The sequence below is a fragment of the Gobio gobio genome, assembly GCF_949357685.1.
Source record: "Gobio gobio genome assembly, chromosome: 7".
Taxonomy (NCBI): Eukaryota; Metazoa; Chordata; class Actinopteri; order Cypriniformes; family Gobionidae; genus Gobio; species Gobio gobio.
The window spans coordinates 16,276,815-16,294,826 of record NC_137103.1 but is presented as its reverse complement, the minus strand read 5'-3'; the positions used below and the strand labels follow the sequence as shown (position 1 = coordinate 16,294,826).

General features: G+C 39.5%; 1 protein-coding gene across 1 annotated transcript in view; it reads right to left on the bottom strand.

Annotated features, from left to right (window-relative positions):
- kcnj3a (potassium inwardly rectifying channel subfamily J member 3a) overlaps positions 1-18,012 on the bottom strand; it is a gene marked incomplete at both ends in the record, with an annotated part of 96,036 nt that overhangs the window by 74,893 nt on the left and 3,131 nt on the right. The window lies entirely within an intron of this gene.

Sequence of the window (18,012 nt, the reverse complement as noted above, 5' to 3'; positions counted from 1 at the left end):
AGCACTCCGTTGGGCGGAATCCATGTGGTCCACAGACAGTCCAGTGATCCAGACCCTGTCGGGATTCATGTCTCACTTTAAGGAGGTCTTTGGGAAACCATCATGGGTTTCGTCGATCGAAGAACAGTTATATAATCTGAAACAAGGTACCTCCACAGTTAATGAGTATGCTCTACAGTTTCGAACCCTCGCTGCTGCTAGTGGATGGAACGAGCAGTCCTTGATTACGACCTACCGACAGGGTCTGGATCCTCGGGTGCGGCTGCATCTCGCTGCATACGAGGATACCATCGGGCTAGAACGCTTCATCCAACTCTCCATCCGCTTCGCCACTCGTATGCAGTCGGGCATGGAAGAACACCAGGGCCAGTCGTCATTGTTCCTCTGCCGACCAGGTGATGTCAGCACTCCAGAACCCAACCCCGAGCCCATGCAACTGGACAACACCCGACTGACATCAGCTGAACAGCAGAGACGGCTGACCCAGAATCTCTGCCTCTACTGCGGTCTACCTGGGCATTACATTTCTGAATGCCCAGTCCGTCCCCCTCGACCCATGGTGAGTGCAATCATCCCTTCTCTCTCTAAGATGAAGCCACTCACCACAACTGTGAACCTTACTGCTGCTGGAATTTCCCTTTTCAGTTACTGCCCTCCTCAATTCTGGGTCAGCCGGGGACTTCATCTCGGGAACCCTCTGCCGTCAGCTCAAGCTCCGCACGTCTGCAACTACGACGACCTACCAAGTCCAGTCGATAACAGGCAGACCACTCAGTCGGAGGCAGGTTAGTCGCTCCGTGGGTCCCATCGGAGTGGAAGTCGGAATCCTCTACATGGAGCGACTACACCTGCTGGTTCTGGAGGAATCCACCGCTGACATCATCTTAGGGCGCCCGTGGTTAGTGTAGCGTCTGGAGTCTCTCCGTCTCTCTCTCTCTCCGTTTCTCTCTCTCATGGGATCAAAGTGATGCGAAACAGCAGGGATGCCTTTCGCTACCAAGCTCTGCAGGGAAGTCAGATCCCGGCACCCATACGTCTGGGGCGAATGGCCCTCAATGCCAGGCTGACGACCCACCAGAGAATGGCCAGGCCTACGACAATTGCTCTGGGGGGGGAACTTCAAAAGATCCCTATCACACACACACACACACACACACACACACACCGGGCCACTAGCTCACACCTGCAGAGGGGCCGAGAACTGACCTCCACACACACAGACAGCCTGTGCCATGTGGCTTGAACTATTTTAATTAAACCATCCCAGAAATATATGTGATGACCCCTTTTATTGTATGTATGTTGACCACAAAGTATATATTTATGTATTTGTGTGATGTTAATCTTAAATGCTCAAGATGGCTCTGTAAAAGAGATACACCGTCTTTCATGCTCAAGATGGCTCTGTAAAAGAGATACACCGTCTTTCATGCATTTAAACTAGCATGTTTGGTGTCTATCCGTTCCTCTTTCTCTGCCTTAATCATACTTTTTACATAATTGGCTATGACATGTACCGTTAATATGCTTAGCCCTTTTGGAGCAAAACCTCACTCGTTGTGTTTGCCAGCATTAACATTCCAGTGAGTGATAAAAGTCCAAACAAAGGAACTTTCCCGCCTCCAATCCACATCTACGATTGGTCATCTCAGAGAAGGTGGACGGAGGTTACTGGACTTTAAAGTACAGTAACTCGAGCACACCCGGGCTCAGTCATCTTGCAAGAACCCCGGACGAGACAAATTTCCTTTTCCTCCCATCTCATCAGCGCGGCTCGCGGGTTTTCGACCTGCGAGCCGGCGCGGTCCAGCCAAGCTGATGTTTCCTTTGAAGATCAACGCGCTCCGCGGCGCAGTCAGCGGACGCACTTAGCTGGACGAGATGAACTTCCCTTCCAAGACGACGCCTTTAAAAATCCCGCGGACCAACGAAGCTCTGGAAGAACCAAACGGAGAGAACGCTTCATCGCGCAAACTCTCTGAGAAATGCCAACGCACGCATCTTGCTTTACACAACACCAAGAAACCATGCAAGTATCAATTCTACCGAAATTTAGATGCGTTTTAAAGATTGTACCCCTGTTTAAGGTGATATTTCTTGCTGGCTCCAATGGTTTTGTCTGGGAAGGTGTCGGATCGGACACGATCTTACCCTCCTTCCTTTCCCTTCCCCTCATCCTCCTCTTTACTTTCCACTATTCTGTAAATACAGGTATTCTTTATGTAGTCATATGTAATCGTAGTATTAATCTTTTTTAAAACCATGATATTCACGTTTTGATTGTCATTGTTTGCTCACGGAACACGAGTCCCTTTAATGTCAGATCTAAGCTACGAGCTCTTATAAGCATCGTTGAATGCTTTAATTAATACCATAACTCGGAAAGTTTGTCCTTTGTGGCCAGAGGGACAAACTTCCCGAAAATTGGGTAGGAAGAATAGACCTGGTGAGTGGATAAGGAATCTCCGCTCGTCCTTTAAACGGAACGGAGAGGAATTTTGAATCAACTCCCTTGAGGTTATTCTGTGATTATTTAATATAGATATATCTGTAGTTAATTACAATAAATTATTGTTAACCATATATATATATATATATATTATATTGCATAAATACCAAGGTGAGGTATTCCCATCTTGGAGATTGGTGATTAGATTATAACCCGTTATGATTAATCATAAATCCCTAAATATTAATACCCACAATTCCCTATTGAGCTAATTTTTGATTTAAATATAATATGTAACCCTAAAACCCTACATTAGAGCAGCACAACCCAGTCATCTCCTGGAAGACAGAAGTCCTGAAGTGGGGCGACAGCTGCTTCCCGGACTGCTTCCCATCTCCACCGATTTGTCTCTCTCCGCGTCCCCAAGATCTCCCTGTCTGTGCCATATCCATCGAGAGTCCGGTAGAGAGACGATCTGTGGATGTCCCTTCCTGTTACGCCCCCTTCAGAGACGTCTTCTGTCCCCAATGGGCCTCCAAGCTGCCTCCCCATCGGCCATGGGACTGCGCCATCGATCTGCTGCCAGGTGAACCAGTGCCCAGGGGGAAAATCTATCCCCTTTCTCTTCCGGAGGAGAAGGCCATGGAGGAGTACATCAAGGAGGCGCTGGAGCAAGGCCGACCTTCACCGCTCCGATGCTCCGACGTTCCAGGTGGGGCAGAAGGTCTGGCTATCCACCCGGGACATCAGACTGCGTCTGCAGTGTAAAAAGTTGAGTCCCAGGTAGGGATGCACCGAATCCAGATTTTTGGGGTTCGGCCGAATACCGAATCCACTGGTTAAGATTCGGCCGAATCCGAAACCGAATACCGAATCCTACTCCTATCCGCAGTCCATTATCACAGTAAACACATTAATGAAGTTAACAACGTCCACAGCAGTGTAGTCAAGTCAACTTTATTTATATAGCGCTTTTAACAATGTAGATTGTTTCAAAGCAGCTTTACAGTGTTAAACAGGAAAATAATGCACCATAATTTTATTCAGCTGTATAGCCATTCTGGAAAAATGTCAAGTATCATACAGTGACAGTGTGGGCTATAGATCAGTAATTTAGTTTAAATGGTTCATTTAGTTTATTATTTAGATGTATTTCGATGTTTAGTTGAAAAATTTAGTGTCTCCAACTGAGCACGCCAAGCCAGAGGCAACAGTGGCAAGGAAACCAAAACCCCATTAGGTGACCTAATGGAGAAAAATAAACCTTGGGAGAAACCAGGCTCAGTCGGGGTGCCAGTTCTCCTCTGGCCAATTAACAAACAACGTATTATTATTATTATTCTGGCAGTTTTACAGCTCTGAGGTCATAATAGATCAGAATATTCGAGGGACCGGGGGAAACATGCTGGAGACGGTTTTATTGAGGATGATGTTGATTAAATGATTATTAAAGTGCAATATTCGAATGATCGGAGGCAACACGCTTGAGACGGGTTTATTGAGGATGACATATCGATTTAAGTATTATTTAATTGTAATATTCGAACAATCTGAGTCAACACGCCGGAGACGGGTTTATTGAGATGCCGTGTCGATGAGGCAGTTGCAGGGGGAGTCTAATCACGGTCTCCCAGACACTTCGGGGTCCTGTGTTGGTCTTCTCTGGGCGCAGGTCCACCATCTGAACTGGACATTTCAACAATCATTTCATTGAAAAAGTGTTTTATGTGTATGCCACAGTAAAGACATGTGTTTTTAGTCTAGATTTAAACTGACAGAGTGTGTCTGCTTCCCGAACAATGTTAGGAAGACTGTTCCAGAGTTTAGGTGCTAAATAGGAAAACGATCGACCGCCTGCAGTTGATTTGGATATTCTCGGTATGATCAACTGGCCAGAATTTTGAGACCGCAGTAGACGTGATGGAGTATAATATGTTAAGAGCTCGCTCAAGTATTGGGGAGCTAAACCATTTAGTGCTTTGTAAGTAATAAGTACGATTTTAAAATGTATGCGATGTTTAATAGGCAGCCAGTGCAGTGTTGACAGAACTGGGCTAATATGGTCATACTTCCTGGTTCTAGTAAGAACTCGAGCTGCTGCGTTTTGGACCAGCTGGAGTTTATTTATTAAGCGAGCAGGGCAACCACCCAGTAGAGCATTACAATAATCTAACCTTGAGGTCATGAACGCATGAACTAACTGTTCAGCATTTTGCATTGAGAGCATGTGCCGTAATTTAGATATATTTTTAAGATGGTAGAAAGCAGTTTTACAGATGCTAGAAACGTGGCTTTCAAACGAAAGATTGGTATCAAAGAGCACACCCAGGTTCCTCACTGACGACGAGGACTTGACAGAACAGCCATCAAGTGTTAGACAGTATTCTAGGTTACTACTTGTGGAGCTTTTTTGTCCAATAATTAAAAATTCAGTTTTTTCTGAATTGAGTTGCAGGAAATTACCAGTCATCCAATGTTTTATATCAGCTATGCATTCCGTTAATCTTGTGAATTGGTAAGTTTCTTCAGGGCGTGAAGAAATATAGAGCTGAGTATCGTCAGCATAACAATGAAAACTAACGCCATGCTTCCTAATGATATCTCCCAGTGGTAGCATGTACAGGGTGAAGAGTAGCGGTCCTAGCACTGAGCCTTGTGGTACTCCATACTGAACTTGCGATCGGTGTGACATATCTTCATTTACTACTACAAACTGATAACGGTCGCATAGGTATGATTTAAACCATGATAATGCAATTCCACTAATACCTACATAATTTTCGAGTCTATTCAAAAGAATGTTGTGGTCGATAGTATCAAATGCAGCGCTAAGATCGAGTAACACTAATAGAGAGATACAGCCACGATCGGATGATAAGAGCAAATCATTTGTAACTCTGACGAGAGCAGTCTCAGTGCTATGATACGGTCTAAATCCTGACTGGAAATCCTCAGAGATACCATTTCTTTCTAAAAAGGAACATAATTGTGAAGACACTGCCTTTTCAAGTATTTTTGACAGAAAGGGTAGATTTGAGATTGGGCTATAATTGACTAAATCTGTAGGATCAAGTTGCGTTTTTTTTAATAAGTGGTTTAATAATAGCCAACTTAAAAGTTTTCGGTACATATCCTAATGACAAAGATGAATTAATGATATTAAGAAGAGGATCTATGACCTCTGGTAGCATCTCTTTTAATAGCCTAGTCGGTATAGGGTCGAGCATACATGTTGTCGATTTTGATGATTTAACGAGTTTAGCCAATTCTTCTTCTCCTATAGCAGTGAATGAGTGTAATTTTTCCTCAGTGACACTACAATGCTCTGTATTAGACGGCTGCATGGTTAAAAATTTTTCCTAATATTATCAATCTTACATGTGAAGAAGTTCATAAAGTCATTACTGCTGTGCTGTTTACAATCATCAGAAGTTGAAGCTTTATTTTTGGTTAATTTAGCCACTGTATCGAATAAATACCTTGGGTTGTGTTTGTTTTCTTCCAAGAGAGTTGAGAAATAAGCAGATCTAGCAGTTTTTACAGCCTTTCTGTATGTGATCATGTGCTCTTTCCACGAATTACGAAATACCTCTAATTTTGATTTCTTCCAGCTGCGCTCCATTTTTCTGGCTGCTGTTTTAAGGGCCCGAGTGTGCTCGTTGTACCACGGCGTTGGACTATTTTCTTTAATCTTCTTTAAACGCAGAAGAGCAACTGTGTCTAAAGTACTGTAAAAGAGAGAGTCAAAAGTTTCTATTGCAACATCGAGTTCTTCTATACTATCTGGGATGCTGAGGAGATGATACTGATGAGGAAGATTATTTAAAAAGCAATCTTTAGTAGCGGCAGTGATTGTCCTGCCATTTTTGAAGCGAGGGGGCGGCTTTGCAACCTTAGCTAAATTAAGTATACATGATACTAAGTAATGATCTGAGATGTCATCGCTCTGCTGCAGAATTTCAACGGTATCAACATTTATTCCATGTGACAATATTAGGTCTAAAGTATGATTATGGCGATGAGTGGCTCCTGACACGTGTTGCCTAACTCCAATAGAGTTTAGTGTGTCTTTAAATGCTAATCCCAATACGTCTTTTCCGTTGTCTACATGGATATTAAAATCACCAACAATTAGTACTTTATCTACGGCCAGTACTAACTCTGATAGAAAATCAGCAAATTCTTTGATAAAGTCTGTATTATGCCCAGGTGGCCTGTATACAATAGCTAACACAAATGTTGAACGGGTTTTATCATGTACACTACATAGCGTTACATAAAGCACCAAAACTTCGAAGGAATTATATTTGAAACTAGACTTCTGAGTAATACTGAAGATATTATTATAAGGCATGTAGGCATGCTATTGACCATTAACTGTTTTGGTCAAGTTTACTAAAGTAAACATTGTCGTTTATGTTCTTCTCGCCACTATTTCATGATGGTTTATAGAAAAACTACCCCGAGTCGTCCTCTGTCGTTTCAAAGAACAACCCAACAGAGAGCGCAGGAGGCGCGCGCTAGGTTTGTGCCGACTTCAAGATGGAGCGCCACCATCGTGATGCCACGCCCCCGTTGCGAGTCTGTTGTGTGCGACACACACTAATCCTCTTCTATAGTATTAGTTAAACTAAAAACTTAGCAGGGATTGCTCTGTAAATTAAATTCAGAATGTAACTAATGCATATAGCCTATGCTATTTTAAATACTGTTGTCTATGCCAGATATATAGCCTACATTTTGAAATCATTTGAGGCTGAAACATCCATAAGCATGCGTGTTTATTTTAGCACTTCCGTCAGTGAAACAACACAGCCTATAAAACAAAAACGATTTTCAGTAAATAATGGTAACCTCAAGAATATATGAAAATTAAATATTTGTTAGAAAAATATTTGATTCATACTATTTCCCCGCAAAGATGCGTCATATAGGCCTACCGCTCTGCGCTTTGAGAGGAATGGGACACTGAATAGACACTTGAATATCTTCGTCTTCATATGTTCTACTGATGTTGCAAAGCAACACTTGTTGTAAAAGGTCTGAAGAGCGGATTTTATTTTCCACAGGGTCAAGACATTTAGGCAATGTTTGATTATTCACTGCCAGAGAAAACGAAACTAAAATCACCGGCATGTGTGAAATGCGCTATTCAAATAAACCAAACTTGACGCGCCTTACCAAGTTTAATAACAAGAACAAACTGTGTTAAATAAAATTTGAAGTAAAAAGGTATTCGTCTTACAGTGTTTTTTTTATACTTTCCCACAGTAAAGGATGTGAATAGTTATAATAGACTTAGCAAACGAAAGGAAGAAACGTTTAATCCCCTGCGAACATGGGTGCGACGTGAGTGAAGAGTTGGGAAAAGAAACGAGATGTCCATGTCCATTGGGATAAAATGGACTACTAGGCCTATTGTTCAAATTCACGGAAAATCGAGTGACCATATCCAGATGGCAAAACAGAATGAAAAATCTGACCATTATTTCCTTTCTAGGCTAAACAAAGCTTTGTGCTTCACTCCTGTGGTAATATTCACGTGAAACAGCATTCACATACAAAACACTGGGTTAGTAAAATAACGAAGTAATTTTTTTAAAAGTAGAAAATAGTATTTATGTAAAGAGATAGGCTATATTAAACTAAAAAGAGCTCAACTCTTAAGTGGAAGGAACCTATTTTTCCCCCTCACGTGCAACCTAGCGGATTAATCATTATTTGGGTTAGTAAAAATAATGAAATGATGGTTTTAAGAGAATAGTATTTATGTAAAGAAAAGATATAGTATATTTACCTATTTACCTAATTCCGGTTCTTCAAAGCTAACGGATTCAGTGTATTTTCGTTTTGTCATCTTAATTTGGTAATTATTTAAGAGAAAAATATTTAGTGTAGGCCTATATATTCTTTTGACTTAAAGTAGCTATACTGCCACGTTTTCTGTTCATGAGTTCCATTTTCACTTTTGCGCATAGTGCAAGCCTTATAGGGTTCGGGTTCGGCAGAATCCGAACCCAGTCAAAAAGCCACATCTTGGACTCCCGGCGTCGTAGTGGTCAACTCCAGTACCTGGTAGACTGGGAGGGGTACGGCCCTGAAGAAAGATCGTGGGTACCCAGGCATGACATCGTGGACCTGAATCTACTAGAGACATTCCACGCTACCCGCCCTGATCGACCGGCACCGCGGGGTAGAGGTCGACCACCACGGCGTCGGGGTCCTCGGCCCTCAGGAGATGGCCGTGGAGGGGGGGTGGGTAATGTTACAAGCACGCCAGGCTCCACCTCCTCACTACCACAACGATCCCAATCACCAGAGTACTGAGCACACACACCTGCAATTCATCACCACAGTAATCACCACCTGCACTAAGCCCCACGCTCACACTCTGTCACTGTCCGGTATCGTTTGCACATGACCCTACATGCTTGCTTCCTCGGACTCACCTGATAACCTACCTGATCTCCTACGTACCCTGAGAGTCTCCTCATCTCGTCCTCGTCTCCTTCGATCCATTGTTCCTGTGTTCAAGATTCCAAGACGTATCGTATCCTCAACATATCCAGCATTACCAGATACTCTCACTCTGACTCTCACCACACCTGCTCACTTCCTGGTTCAGTAATAAACTCTGCTTTCACTTGCCTTTGTTCTCCGTGTCACCTCTGTTTGTAACAATATATTCATTATATTCAACTGAACCTGTTAGTGATGTCTTATTTAATGTATGTTTAAATAAATATGTCATTAAAATGACAGCCACTGTGTATATTATATGTGGCTATATTTCAACAACGAATTGGAGGAAAAAAATGTTTGAAGTTAATGCAAAAACTGCCTTATGTGAAGCTTATGAGCGTTGATTATTATATCTAAAAATAAATAGCAACTGAATTTAGGCTAATAGTTTGGGCTCTGTTGTTAACCTTTAATATTAATGTGCAAGTAAGGGCTCCCTATATAGTTTACAGCATTATCTTTGAGAAACTGTTAATTATAATTGAATTAAATTAAGGACAGACAAAAAATTTTTTCAGTAAAACACTGTTGAAAAAAAACCCCCAAAGCCATTTTGTAAAACTGCTGTACCGAACCCGTACCAAACCGTGACTTCAAAACCGAAGTACGTACCGAACCGTCAGTTTTGTGTACCGTTACACCCCTAATGAACATGATGCAACCATTTTCAAAGATTGCGTTTTTGTTGTTTACATGGACACGGTAATAGTATCATGCAAAACCTTGCATGTTCAGGTCCCCAAAAGGCTGTTGTTGTGTAAATGAATTGCCAAAATGCATTAAAACGTTTTCAGTTTTCAATTGACAACATACCCTGACACATGACCACACCCACATGCAAGCGCTACCTTTCACACACTAATCGTCCATGTGAGGCATGCAAACCTGTAAAAGCCCCCAGCATCTTGATAAACAAACCATAAAGCTTCATTATTCCTCTGCTTTTCATCAAGTTTGTACTCGATTGATCCAGATGTGTAACTTGTACATATTTTACTAGTTGAACTATTGCCAGACTAAAATGTGTGAAATCGATGGAAACATGTTGAAATATGAAATAAATAAAGGTAGGTAACGCTAAATAAATATAAATGTTCGACACAATTATGTTTTTATGCTCTATAATATACAACACAGAGTTTTGTGTGTGTACCTACTTAAACAATATGTTGGTAACAAATTTGTACCAAATTTTTATTTGCTGCAATCTAGTGGAAACAGCCAAAACTGTCTGCAGGGTGCTAGATCACACAGGGCCTGAGTTATATACTTTCAAAAACACTACCTCTTTTTGGGGGGTGTATTACAGTTCAGACAATATATACTTAAATGTTTAGCACTTTTAGCAGTGTTTTATGTAACTTCAAAGGGTTTCCTGTAAAATTGCGGGATGGGAAGCTTTTCAATTTGGGTAGGCCAAATCCAGGCACAATGGTCCCAGAGTAATTTTGTGTAAATAAGTTACTTTGTGTAAAACAAATGCCAAAGTGATGCATATCTTCAGAAAGAAGACATTTCAAATGTAAAAGTAGACTTTCAAATGGTACCACATATGAGGTCAGAGCTCCTCCACAGACATTTAAAATTTAAAGTATATACTTGATGATGTCATTCTGAACCCTGATCAAGGTCCATGGAGTTTATTAACACACTGTGTAACTATTTTGTCTAAGTATAATAAGATGTATAAATGTACATTTAAATAGTTTATTAATAATTTACTTACACTTTCTAAATGATCTTATGAACCACTGACAACTTCTAAATAACTGGTTTGTAATGTAATACTTAATTTAGATTAAATTGCGACAAACCTTGACTAACTTTATAAGTGGACCTCAAGGACAAAAATAAAATGATGAAAAACTAGAACACAAACTATTATCAAATACAGTAGCTTCATTTAACTGGACAATCTTTAGTATAAACTTTTTCAGTGACAGCCTTCACAGTCTGGTGGGATTATTTTTCATGACATTTTAAAGAGTTGGTGTAGTTTTATTTTAAAGAGCTCCTGCATTCACTGACAAAATTCCTCAAATCACCATGACGGGCACAAAAATCTACCTGCAAAGCTTTTGTTGTTTTGTCAGAACTATTCAAGAATATTTGCTGAGCAAACTGAGAGCTAAATATAAACAGACATCTCCTTTTAAAAAAAAGTGTTCTGTAAGTGTTAAAAAATTCTTAAGGGGTAAGGTGTAATGCTGATGAATGTTCCCTTATCTGTTTCACATACACGCACATGGATTACACCAATAATAACTGTGTCTGACTGAAATTTATTTTTCAACATCCAATGCTAATACATAGAGAGCAGACTACACTGTAAAAAAAATCAGGTCTTCAATTGAAATTTTGTGTATAAATATTTATGGTATAGTATAAACTAATATATTTTAATATACCGAAATACACATGTATAATGAGCATAGAAGTGAACAATTTATTTCACAATATGTACTTACAGAAAATATTTGAAAACTTTTGATACATTTTTGGAACTGACACAACTAATGCATCTGTTAACACACACCAAATGGGCATGGTTATTATTACCAGATATTTGTACATTTTTAGATACTTCTGTTTGAGTTGAGGTTATTTTGTTCAAACTGTAGAAACTGGCAATATAAAAATAAACTATCAATACTTGTACATAAACGTGCCTCTTTTCTGTATATCTGAACTGTTTAACAGTGACCTATGTCAAGGCACTGTTACCCTCCCTGTACCTCTGCCTCTGTTCTGTCTGATGCACATTCCTGCTCGGCTGTCTGAAAAAAGTGCTTTGCACACACTTTGCAGGGCTTCATAATAATCATATGTTCAAAGGCTGCATGGAAACACAAAGCGGCGGGGGTTGGGGGGGGGGGTTCAAATTGGGTTGCCATAGAAACAGTATTACAGCCACCAGAAAACTGAGAGTCTTGGGATTCTGTACTTTCACTGTTCATCAGTTATTAACGTCATCTTGTGCTCATGCCACATGAGTCCCCTACAGCAGAAATGCTTGTCAAGTGATGTCTGAGATGTTGGGGATTGGACTCAATGACTTCTGCAGTGATTGAATCGATAGCAAAGATATGTGAAAAATATCAAATGCACTGCACGGTTATTTTACAATCACTCTTCAGGACCAGTATATTATATAAAATATCTCACATTTATGTTGACTCAATTTAAAATGTATATATTTCACAAGTAGTTTGTGAAGATTGACTTATCTTTTACTCAGAACAACATGGTCATAAAATGCATCATATTTACTCAAGTGTTACATAGTCACTCTGTAGGAACTACTAGTGATCTGAACCACACACACACACACACACACACACACAGACACACACACACAAGTCTGGTTCGGGGGACTGTCTCCATATACGTAATGGTTTTAATAATGTACAAACTGTATATTCCTTACACTAACCCTACTCTTAAACATGCCCAATCACATAAAACCTGCATTTTTACATAAAAAAAAACTAACTCATTCTGTATGATTTATAAGCTTGTTTCCTCATGGGGACCTCAATTTAGGTGACACAAGTCCCCATGAGTCAGTGTGCATTCAGGCTGAAGTCACCACCAGGATAGATAGTTTTTTTATTTATATCTTTTGCTGTAGTGTGTCAGTAGAAAATACATTTTCAAATATTCCTTTTGCCATTAATTGTAATAATCAAGTGAGATTTTTGTATGCACAAGGAGTCTGACAACAGCCAGTATGCTCACACAGAGATCTGATCTTACCATCATCGAGTCTGTCTAAGATTATATGAAGAAACATGAAAAAAACCTTTAGAATTAGTCTGTCTCAGTATTTCATATTTCTTCATGTAATCCTAGATGGAAACGGTGATGGTGAGATGAGATCAGATCTCCGTGTGTAGCACACCGGCTGTTGTCAGACTCTGTATGCATACAAAAATCTCACTGGATTATTACAATGATCTCTTTCCCTGCCATTGATGGAAATTTCAGTCTTTTCATTGTTAGACAGTGGGGGGCGCTATAACACATCTTCTGAAAGAGTGCAGATTCTCCTGATCAAAACACAGGCGAAGAAGAAGCAGAAATAAGCAATAGCATGTAAGCAGATGCATATGTAAAATAACGTGATCATAAACATTAAACAGCATATAAATCAAAACTGTCTAATGTCACTGAATGAAATGTCGACCCAGGACGAGCTATAGGACTGTGCGAGCTTTAGGGGTGTTGATGGACTCGATCTTTATTCTGAATCTGATCTGGATGCAATCATTAGAGTATCAGTAGACTGTCTGTTTAATCTGCTAGCTCTTTATTGTGATGGTCCTCCAACAGACATTCTACTGACTATAAGTAACTACATGTCAACTTATTCTAACCTTACCAGTCTACTAATACACTCTAATGAGTGTTAACAGACATATGGGTGCAAGGTTACTTATAGTCAACAGAATGTGTTAAAGGGACCATCAAAATAAAGTGAAACCGTAGTCTTTGACTAAAACGCGTTTTCTCAGCATAATGCTTAAAATTTTGCTTTTTTTATGAAACTGACAAACATTAAGTGTTCATAAAAAATAATGAATCAAGTTTTTTTTTTTTCTTTCTTTTGATATATTGCATGTTCAGATATTCATACAACAAAATATTCTGGGAGCCATGAAAAGTTGTGAAAATGATAAAAAATGCTGGCTGTGGCTGGCAACTTTAATGCTGGCAGGGAAAATGTTAAAATAAACTGATACTTCCTTCTGACACATTTCAGTTATTTAAAGTGTCTTTACAGCATACAACATCAAAATAAATAAACCCACAGCAACACTGACCAAGCAAAGGAATATAGTAAACAATAGGATGACAAAAAACGACAAATTATTTCTGTGTATTTTTCCACAAAATTAACTACACTACAGCCACACACTCGCACAGTGTTGTCAGTGCTGCTCTGACGATTTTATCAGTAAAATAGTTTAGCAACTTAAAAGCTACATGACATTTCTCACTAGCAAGGTAATAAAGGCGTTGTTCTTACAGTTTCATATTATTAGACGCTGCTGCTGCCCGAACACTGTTAAAAAAAGACGCACAGACTGAGGTAATTCACGTTCTCTCTCTCTCTCTCTCTCTCTCTCTCTCTCTCTCTCTCTCTCTCTCTCTCTCTCTCTCTCTCTCTCTCGGGTGTGCATTATTTTTCTATTATTCAATGGCCCAGAGACAATTATTCCTTTCATATATATGAAGCTCATATTGACGACTTGTAAGAAATAATTGATGAATTATTAGAAAAATAATGCACACCCGAGGTGGTAATGGTAATTCTGTGTTATAAATATTCATATTATCACAGAAGAACTGGGATAAAAGTTTATAGTTTGGATATAAACACTGATGTTTACGGAAGCTTTAGAAAGTAACATGGTGATTCGATTGTATCAATTACATCCTTGTGCCACCAGGTGGTGAGTATTTGTCATTGAATCATTCATTCAAGAGATTCATTCATTCATTCAAAAAAAAATCCCCGCTTTTAAAGGGGTGGTAAACCACAATTTCACTATTCTAACTTTAGTTAGTGTGTAATGTTGCTGCTTGAGCATAAACAACATCTGCAAAGTTACAACATTCAAAGTTTAAAGCAAAGGGAGATATTTGCTTTTAAAGAAATCAATTTCTAAGGCCTACAGCAAACGGCCGGTAGGGACTACTAGACATTCCTCCAGGGTTGCTGACATCACCAGCCCCAATATTTACATAAACCCCTGCTCCGAGAATATTAAATAAGGGGGGGCGAGGCCATTTTGTATCGCTGCGTTGTTGTGGTTAGTAGGCTGGAGTGGTGTTGCTGCAATGCCGATGAAACGCTGTTATTTTCATCCGGATTGCAGGTCTGGGGTACTTGCTTTGTTCAGCCTTCCTAGGGACGGGGGTGCGTTGCACTGCGTTTAACATACAGCATGTTATATGCATGTGTGTATGAGACAGAGGGGAACAGGTCGCATTTGCAGCAGATATATGCTGCCCATCATAAATCGAAGCACGACGAACACCTAACGTTACAAACACTAACGTTAAAATCTCAACAGCGAACTTGGCATTAGTGTAAATTATTCTTTGATTAGAGCTTTTATGTATTGTTTATCTACAGGCATGCTAAACATGGTTCTGTGTGTGATTTGGCTACTAGTAAAGCCAATGTTTAGTGTTCGTTTTGGGTTAATAGTTCTTGGGACAGATATTTGGCTATACTCGTTCTAAAAATACAAAAGTAACAGTGCCATTCAGTAGCGATCACTATAGATCCGCAGTCTTTACTCTTGAGGACTGAACAGGTTCTGCTCCATCATCTTCACTAAAATGTTCTGGGTCTGATTCGGGCTCAGATTGGTATGGTTTTATTGACACCATTGTTTCTAATACTACCCAAAGCACAGTCTACCGGTAAAGGTAAGGGGCGTGATGTTTCCGACAAACGTGCACTGCGGTTAGCGAATCATAACACACTGGGCCAGCTAACCAATCTGAGCCCATTGCGTATTTTTGAGGGACTGGCTTCATACAACCCGGAAACCATCAGACCGTTTTTACAAGGAGGGACAGAGCAGTGTAGAATAAAGGTCAAATATATGAAAAACAATGCAATTTTTTAAAAACGAAGCATGAACACGTTACAGTGCACCCTACAAACACAATCAAGCCTTCGAAAGAATGTGTTTTACCACCCCTTTAAATAAAGGTCTAGATCACTAGTAGTTCTTAAAGATTGACTAGGTAACAGGTCTGTGACAAAGTTAATGTTGTGATCAGTAATAAATTGTTTTTTTAATTCTTTATAATTTGTCATAGCTAGTTAATATTTCTTAATTATGCTAATATCATTCAGATGACCTAATAAGGAACTATCTCAGTCAAATTTGCTATTACTTACGGATTCGTTTATCTTGTTTATATATGTTAATTGTAGCACCTGAAGTGTTAATGTTGTACTACTTATTTGTCCTGCATTAATTCCTACATAGTTACCTATTAATGATGGACCATTATTCACTCTAAAAAAATGGTGCTATATGGAACTAAAAGTGGTTCTTGGCTCGTAATCATAGGGGAACCACTTTTGGTGCTATATAGCACCATATCTTAACAGGTTCTGTATATGGTAGCGGTGCTATATAGCACCTCAGTCATCCCAAAGAACTGGTGAAGAACTGCTGAAGAACCATTGAAGCACCAAGATTTGGTGCTATACAGCACTTAAAGTGGTTCCCCTAATTACGAGTCAAAGAACCACTTTTAGTGCTATATAGCACAATTTTTAGAGAGTTCTAAAGTGTTACCCAAACGACTACTACTTTTCCAATTATTTCAATTCTTCTTTAGTATGTATCTATGTGTACTGTACATGTTTACCAGAAACTATGCGTCTTATCACAGAGAGAGAGAGAGAGAGAGAGAGAGAGAGAGAGAGAGAGAGAGAGAGAGAGAGAGAGAGAGAGAGAGAGAGAGAGAGAGAGAGAGAGAGAGAGAGAGAGAGAGAGACTTCTAAATCAAAAACTGAGTTGGTGTTCAGTAAGATGCAGATTTTGCCACTGTTTATGCCAACTGTTTTATATGAGCCAAAGTACCAACAAGTCTTCCAGCCCTGGAGGAAGATAACGAGATATTGGAAAAAAGTACTGTATTTGAGACTTTCTTTGGGTTGTTGACAAAATGGCAATGGAAAGCACTAATATGATCTGTTAACATGTAGGCAGTATCATTAAGCTGGCATGCTATTAGTCACCAGTACAGTTTAAAACTATTAGATTGAAAACTCATAGTTTTGGCCAACATCCAACAGTACTATTTTATGTTTGATAATATCCTACTATAAAAGTGATCCTAAATAAATAGAATTTAATTATGAAAACTGACAACCACCTGTTAAAATTAGCTTTATATATAGGATTTTCAAAAGCTAATGCAAATACAGTGTGTTCCAGAATGCATATGAGTGTTTTTCCCAAAGAATATTTGCTGGTAAGCTCTGAAAATTGTGCATTACCTTAAACAAAAAACAAAGGTAAAATTGTAGCACACTAAATGGACATAATAAACATTAATCAAATTATTATGAAAATCCGATATACTGTAGAACATACTGAGTTCAAGACATGTGCGTGAACTACTGATCCCTGTTAAATATTATAGTGCTTTTCATCCTAAGAGATACACACTGACACCAGACTGGTTTTACCAACTTCCCCAAGCAGCATGTCTACAATTACATTTCACTGCTGATCAATAGAACACAATCAATCATGTGCACTTCAAGGCCAGCGAGACCCAATGCCTCCTATTTTAGTACCTCGCTTTAACAGGATGTGGTAGTCTTTCTAAATTAATAAATATAATGCCCCTTGTTCTAGTGCATGCAGGTTAAACAGTATAAAAGTATTCACTCGTTGCATTCCAAGTCTTCTGAAGTCATAGAATATCTTCATGTAAAGAACAGAGTTGATCTTAATGTTTTAATCACTGAAATGATGATCCCGCCGCTCTGTGAACGCACGCACGCACGCACTCAGTCAGTCATATCTCATTCAAATGATACACCCGACTCTTTAGCAGGACACAATCGAGACACATGAGAGCCAATGACATTTCACTATCAATGCTAACGTAACGTTTCAATCGTCACAAATCAATTGTTTGTACTTTTTTAATAAATTGTGCCAGCAGTCGTATCTGCCTGTTATATCCTGTGTTTTATATCATATAATACACAACTGGGCAAAATTAGGGATGGGGTTGGGTTACGTGTTCAAACGTGCCTAAATAGCGAAAATATATATATTTTTTTTAAATGTAAATAAAATTGTGCTGGCTGATTAGATTGAGAATCACATGCCAACATGTCATAATGGCAAAATCATAGCCCAATATATGATCATCACGACAATAACATTCCCATGCCCAATGTGTCTGTGTATGACGACAAAGGTTTCTCATTTAAATCAATAGAGCACCCTGTGCATTAAAAAGTGACGCCAAAGGGTCCTGACCAAGCG